The 6000-nt window shown below is 32.5% G+C and overlaps 1 long non-coding RNA gene across 1 annotated transcript; it reads right to left on the bottom strand.

Annotated features, from left to right (window-relative positions):
- Positions 671-1175, bottom strand: LOC110267113. Its single transcript, XR_002354451.1, has 3 exons — positions 1147-1175; positions 921-1053; positions 671-785 (listed from the first exon to the last, which is right to left on the bottom strand). It is a non-coding gene; the product is annotated as an uncharacterized LOC110267113 (long non-coding RNA).

Below are 6000 nucleotides of genomic sequence, written 5' to 3'. Positions count from 1 at the left end.
TAACAAAAATTCACTACAGCACAATAAAAAAAAAAGAAATGAATCATGAATTTACACAATCTAAAAATAATTATATGTATATGTAACCTTTTTTGGAGTAGACTCGTCATCAGCATCATAATCGAGAAGTTCAAACATGGCAATAATATTGGGATCATCACATATTCTCCTAACTCGGAAAGTGCCATAAAATGTATCATGTGTGGCACCTTTGGTATCAACCTTCAGCAGTAACTTCTTTCCAATGAGCCCTTGGAATATGGGAGGATAAGTATCCCCACATATAAGCTATTTTTAAAGTAATACATAAGAAATACATAGTTTGAATAAAACATATCACATCCCATAAAGTGAACAACACACAAAAGAAAACTAAGAACATACACTTGCATCTCTTTGAACCTTAGTAAACAAGTCAGCACATGATTTCTTAAGCAAATAAGATGCCTCACGATCAAAGAGAAGGAAAATACCCTCCCCACTATGATCTTCAAGTGTTATTTTAATTTTAAATCTGCAGAGAGAAAAAAAAGGAACACAATGATTTGGAATAAATAATACCAAGAAACATTATTTTTATGAACAATCCACAAGACAAAATGAAAAGACATTTTGAACAAAATTTCTGACCTTGGAGTCACATTAGTTATGTGGTTCAAACAAAAATCACAGTAATATGCACCATTTTGAGGATAGATACCCTTTCCACACACACACGCAGAATACCACCAACCTCCATCCTCAACAATACCTCGGATTGTACCAAAAATGATAAAAGAACCCTCCTATGCAATGGGCATTTCAAATTTTGTTAACAATATGAATGAAAAAACAGATCTGGAAATTGTTCTTTGATTTTCTTTTTCAGTTCATTTGTGTATAAAATAAACATAAACACAACTAACTCAAAAGAAGACAACCTCATTGTTATCTTGAAGCTCTTCAATAGTGCATTTTCTAGTTAAACGCATGAAATCATCTTCCAAGGAGACAACTTTACCCTCATTTGCAATAAACAGTGGCTGGGTACCATTGACACCTTGCTCAATCATACTAAAAAAATGATGGCAGACACTTGTACTTGTTACTCCAGATTGGTTGTAAATAAAGAATACAATAAAAATCAACAAAATAAACCATGATAACCTCTGCCTGAATTCAACAACTTCAGGAATTAAATAACATTTGAGTGACATACATCACATTTTGAAGACCTACTTGACCTACACAGCAATACAGAAAGAGTTTAGCAAAGTTTATTGGAGACAACACCTAGAGTAGCAAGGAGATATTTAGAAAACAAACAATGTACCCCTAAAGAACTTGACTTTTGCAAGTTGAATGACAACAACAGGCTGCTCCACATAGCCAGAGGCAAGGAAATGATTTACTTGATTAACATAGTCTCCAAACAATGCACATCACACTGTAAGACTGGAACTCAAAAGATGACAAAGAATGAAACAGAAAATAAGGAAAAAATAATTAAAAGATAAAGAGAAACCACGAGAAATGACTCAATCAACATACTCTTTTGAAGTTAATTCCAGCACAATCATTTTCACAAATTTCCCCTCTTTTGCATATTCTTTCTCTTCTCCCACTGAAGTTAAAAAACCAATGACATCTATTCCAAATAAACACAACCTATTAAATATTCAAAGAATTTGTTAAAAAAACTTGAATAATAGAATAGCAAGAAGAGATACACACCAACTAAAAAATCGTAATCTTGGGTCATGTTCAGCAGCTCAGAAAAAGAAAACATGTTGAAATAAGTCTTAGGGATAACATCTTCATCAACAGCTACAACAGTGGTTTGGTGAAGAAAAACCAATTTGAATTCATGAGAAGTTGCTCTATAACTACCATGATTTGACACAACAGTAAAGTATGCCATTCTATAAACTTGACCTTCAACTATATGATCCCTAAACCTATTAAGGAATGGTTTCTTAATTGTAGCTTGAATTTTTTCACACTGGAAATCTAACAAAAGAACAAAATCAGATTAGTGAAACACATAATTTAAAGTTGAAAACTTAAAAAACAACAACTAACACCATATTTAAAAGAGAAGCTAATAGGGGCTAACATGCTCATCAAGGAGAATCATCTCCATTGAGTTAAGAACCTCATGGTTACCAAAAGAGGGTACAACCCAAAGCCTTAGAACCCTAACTTTCAGCCTCCAAGCCTCTCTAGGAGGATGCATCTTAGAAATCATATCAAATGGAGGAGGCATTGCAGAAAAAAGAAAGGAGATAAACAGAGTTGATGAAATAGATCAAAATGTAAACAAAAAAATTCTGAAATAGACAGAGCTTAGGAGGAAATAGAACACAGCAGAATGTTTGTGCATTGAATGTGGTTCACCAACCATCCTTTTATAGAAAAAATCTAGGACACAAGGCTCACCTTTTTGAATTCAAATTGAGGATGGAAATGGAGGGAAAACAAAATCTCAGTCCATATGCATCTCCATTCAATGGCATAGAGACAACTAATCATAGGAGCAAAATCTGAACCAACACAAAAACAGGAAAAACAGGTGAAACTTTCAAGAAATCAAGAAATAGGGACCAAAAATTGAGATATCACACCATACCTACTACAGTGCACCTACATGTCATTAAACCATAGGGAAGGCAGTCATCAACTACCCCAAACAATGATTCTACTCATGGCAATGAGAGTTGGTAAATGTGTTAGGTAGGGATACATTCGAAACAGCAGATGAATGGGAAAAAAAGTATAGACAAACATCAATAAAAATTTGTCAATCACATCATCATTATTTTGATGCTATATTATTTTGAAAATTATTTCTATTTAATTTTCTTTTAATGTGTATATTGAAAATTTTATGTATATATAAATTATGTTAAATTTATATTTAAAGTATATTATAATCTTTAAATTTTTTAAAAATTAATATCTATAGATACCCAAAACTCCGCCCAATAACACCCATTGCTATTGCCATTCCTAGTTACGATCTCCCATTGGGATCTCCGTTAATAACAATAGAGAGTATACTTCAATCGTGTACTATTATTATTTTCGGTTGTGCTACATGCACACCACTTTCAGCCACTGTATTTTTATACATATACAATACAAAATACAAAATTCAAAACCTAAAAATAAATACCTCACTCTCAATATTACTCTCACGCGCTCGCTGAAATAACGTTCTTCTTCTCTACTTCCCTTACTCTCACTCTCACTCTCACTCTCACTCTCCGACGGTGATTCTCCTTCCTCATCCTCATTTTCAATGGTGATTCTCTCCAGTGGCACGACTCTCCTTCTCTCTCTCTCCAGTGGCACGATTCTCCTTCGCTCTCTTTCAGGCGCGGTTGCGATTCTCCTTCCTCTGTCTCGGGCGTGGTGCTCTCTATCTCAGGCGTGAATTTCATCGACTGCATTTTTCTTGTTTGATTCTACAATGTAAATTTCTATTCCTTGTTTGATTCTGCATTTTCCTTGCATTTTTCTTGTTTTATTCTATCAGCTTCTTCGATGGCATTTTTCTTGTTCGTTTTGAGCTTCTATCAGCTTCTTCAATTGCATTTTCCTTCTTCATTTTGAGTTTCTATAAATGAATTTGTGTTGTGCATAGTTTGTACTAAAAATATTTAAGTTAGGGTTTTGAATTGAAGTCTCAGTTAGCTAATTTTAACAACTGATTATTAGTAGACTATTAATTGATTATAACTGAATTTTTGTGATATGAGTTGGAGTATGTTTGATTATTATACTGACTGAGTTTGATTATACTCAGTTTGATTAGTATGCGCACAGAAGCTGTTTGCTGAAATGCCCCAAAGGAACACTGTTTTCTGGTCTTGTTTGATTTCAGGATATGCACAAAATTTGGATTGGTCTCACTCTAAAGTCATTAATTTACCACTATAGAGTATGGATTGATTAAAATGGGTAGGGTGTTTTTTTACTTCGAGCAAGACCTTACCGCTATGTCACACTTGTAGTCATTAGCTAGTTCATTATCTACCCTATGAGTGTTCATATACCCATACCAGAAAGGATAACTGCAGAACTCCCCCATCTAATTATAAGTTTTGTCCTGAATTTAAACATGTATCCAATCTAGTCTCAATTTTAAAAGTAAAAATCAAATTTATTCTTTAATCATCAATCTAATTAACATATTCATGAATCAAATAAGGGAAAGAAGCATCGTAGTTTAATTTAATTAAGAAATAAAACAGAGAGTGTAGTAGCAACATAGGCATAAGGCTTCAAAGTAAACAACAAAAAGTTTACTAAGTTTGATTATAATTTGAGTTTGATTATACATGTTTACCGAGTTTGATTATATTTAGATTTAGTGCTATATTTAACTGCTCAGTTTGATTATATGTGTTTGCTGAGTTTGATTATGCTCAAGTTCAGTGCTATATTTGACTACTGTATTTGATTAGAAATGTTTACTAAGTTTGATTATAATATGAGTTTGATTATACATGTTTACTGAGTTTGATTATATTCAGGTTCAGTGCTATATTTAACTGCCGAGTTTGATTATATGTGTTTGCTGGGTTTGATTATGCTCAAGTTCAGTGCTATATTTGATTATATGTATAACTTTTTTTACTTTTTGAATTTGATTTGATTTTAGTTGTTTAATTTGCTAGTTTTGAAATATGCGAAAGAAGACTACACCAAAATGAGTAGAAAAAGAACCAGAAAACAGGGACACCAAAAAACATTTAGGAGAGCTTTTTTGTTGTATGCATTGATAACATTTTTGTTACCAATAAATACAACAATGACTCGGGATAAAATTTTCCCATTTGTAATTGATGTTGATAATCCAATGAATTACAATTGGATTAGATGCATTGTTGATGGCCTTGCTGATGGAGTTAACAACTATAAAGAAGGATTGGTGTCAAGTTTGAATGGGTGCATATATGTGCTTTAGGTATTTTTCATTTAAACTAATTTTTTCTTAGACTATTATCTAAAGCATGTTTGATTATAATATAGCTTTAATTAATTGAATTTCAGATATTATACTTCCATAAGCAAAAATATGGACCCTTTGATTTTGAGAAAGAATCACAACCGCCTTGGCTTCCCCATTGGACAAAAGAACTCCTTTCTGCCCAAATAGCATTAGAAAGAAAAAGTTCATCGGTACTTACATTATTCGTTCTCTAAAATTTCATTTTCTATCCATAATGAATGAATTTTCACTAATTATGCATGTGTTATAGGGGCTGGTTAAGTCAAAGGAAGAGCAACATGTGCTTAAACGACCAGTTCGACCAAAGAAAAGGGTTGTAAAAGAGGCTACTAAAGCGAAAAAAGAGCAAAGTGAAAAGAAAAAATTGGTCGACAGCCCTAAGAAGGGCAAAAAAGAATTGAGGCAAGAAGAAAAAACAACAGAGAAATTGAGGCAAGAAGACTCCACGAAATCAAAGAAAGAAAAGAAGCAAGAAGGAGGAGCAAACACAAGTTCCAATGAAAAGTAAGTTACTTTGGCATTCCCACCATTCTTTGTTTTGACTTTTCAGTACTCATGTATACTATATTCACTTTCATACATGATGTTAAAAATTAATAATTACTTGCTTCCTTTGATTATACCCTAACTTTGATTATACATGTTTACATATTTACAAAGTTTGATTATACTCTGAGTTTGATTATAGATATTTTAAAGTTTGATTATACTCAGGTTTAGTGCTATATTTGACTACCGAGTTTGATTATAAATGTTTATTGAGTTTGATTATAGTCACGTTCGGTGCTATATTTCACTACTGAGTTTGATTATAAATGTTTATTGAGTTTGATTATATTCAGGTTCGGTGCAAACTCAGGTTCAGTGCTTGACTACTGAGTTTGATTATAAATGTTTATTGAGTTTGATTATAGTCACGTTCAGTGCTGTATTTGACTACTGAGTTTGATTATAATAAAATTCCAGTAAGAAGTTGTGGATTTCATTTGTAATATTCAATAAGC

The sequence above is a fragment of the Arachis ipaensis genome, chromosome B09 (assembly GCF_000816755.2).
Source record: "Arachis ipaensis cultivar K30076 chromosome B09, Araip1.1, whole genome shotgun sequence".
Classification (NCBI taxonomy): Eukaryota; Viridiplantae; Streptophyta; class Magnoliopsida; order Fabales; family Fabaceae; genus Arachis; species Arachis ipaensis.
The sequence above is the reverse complement of the archived record's forward strand: the minus strand, read 5'-3'. Positions and strand labels throughout refer to the sequence as shown.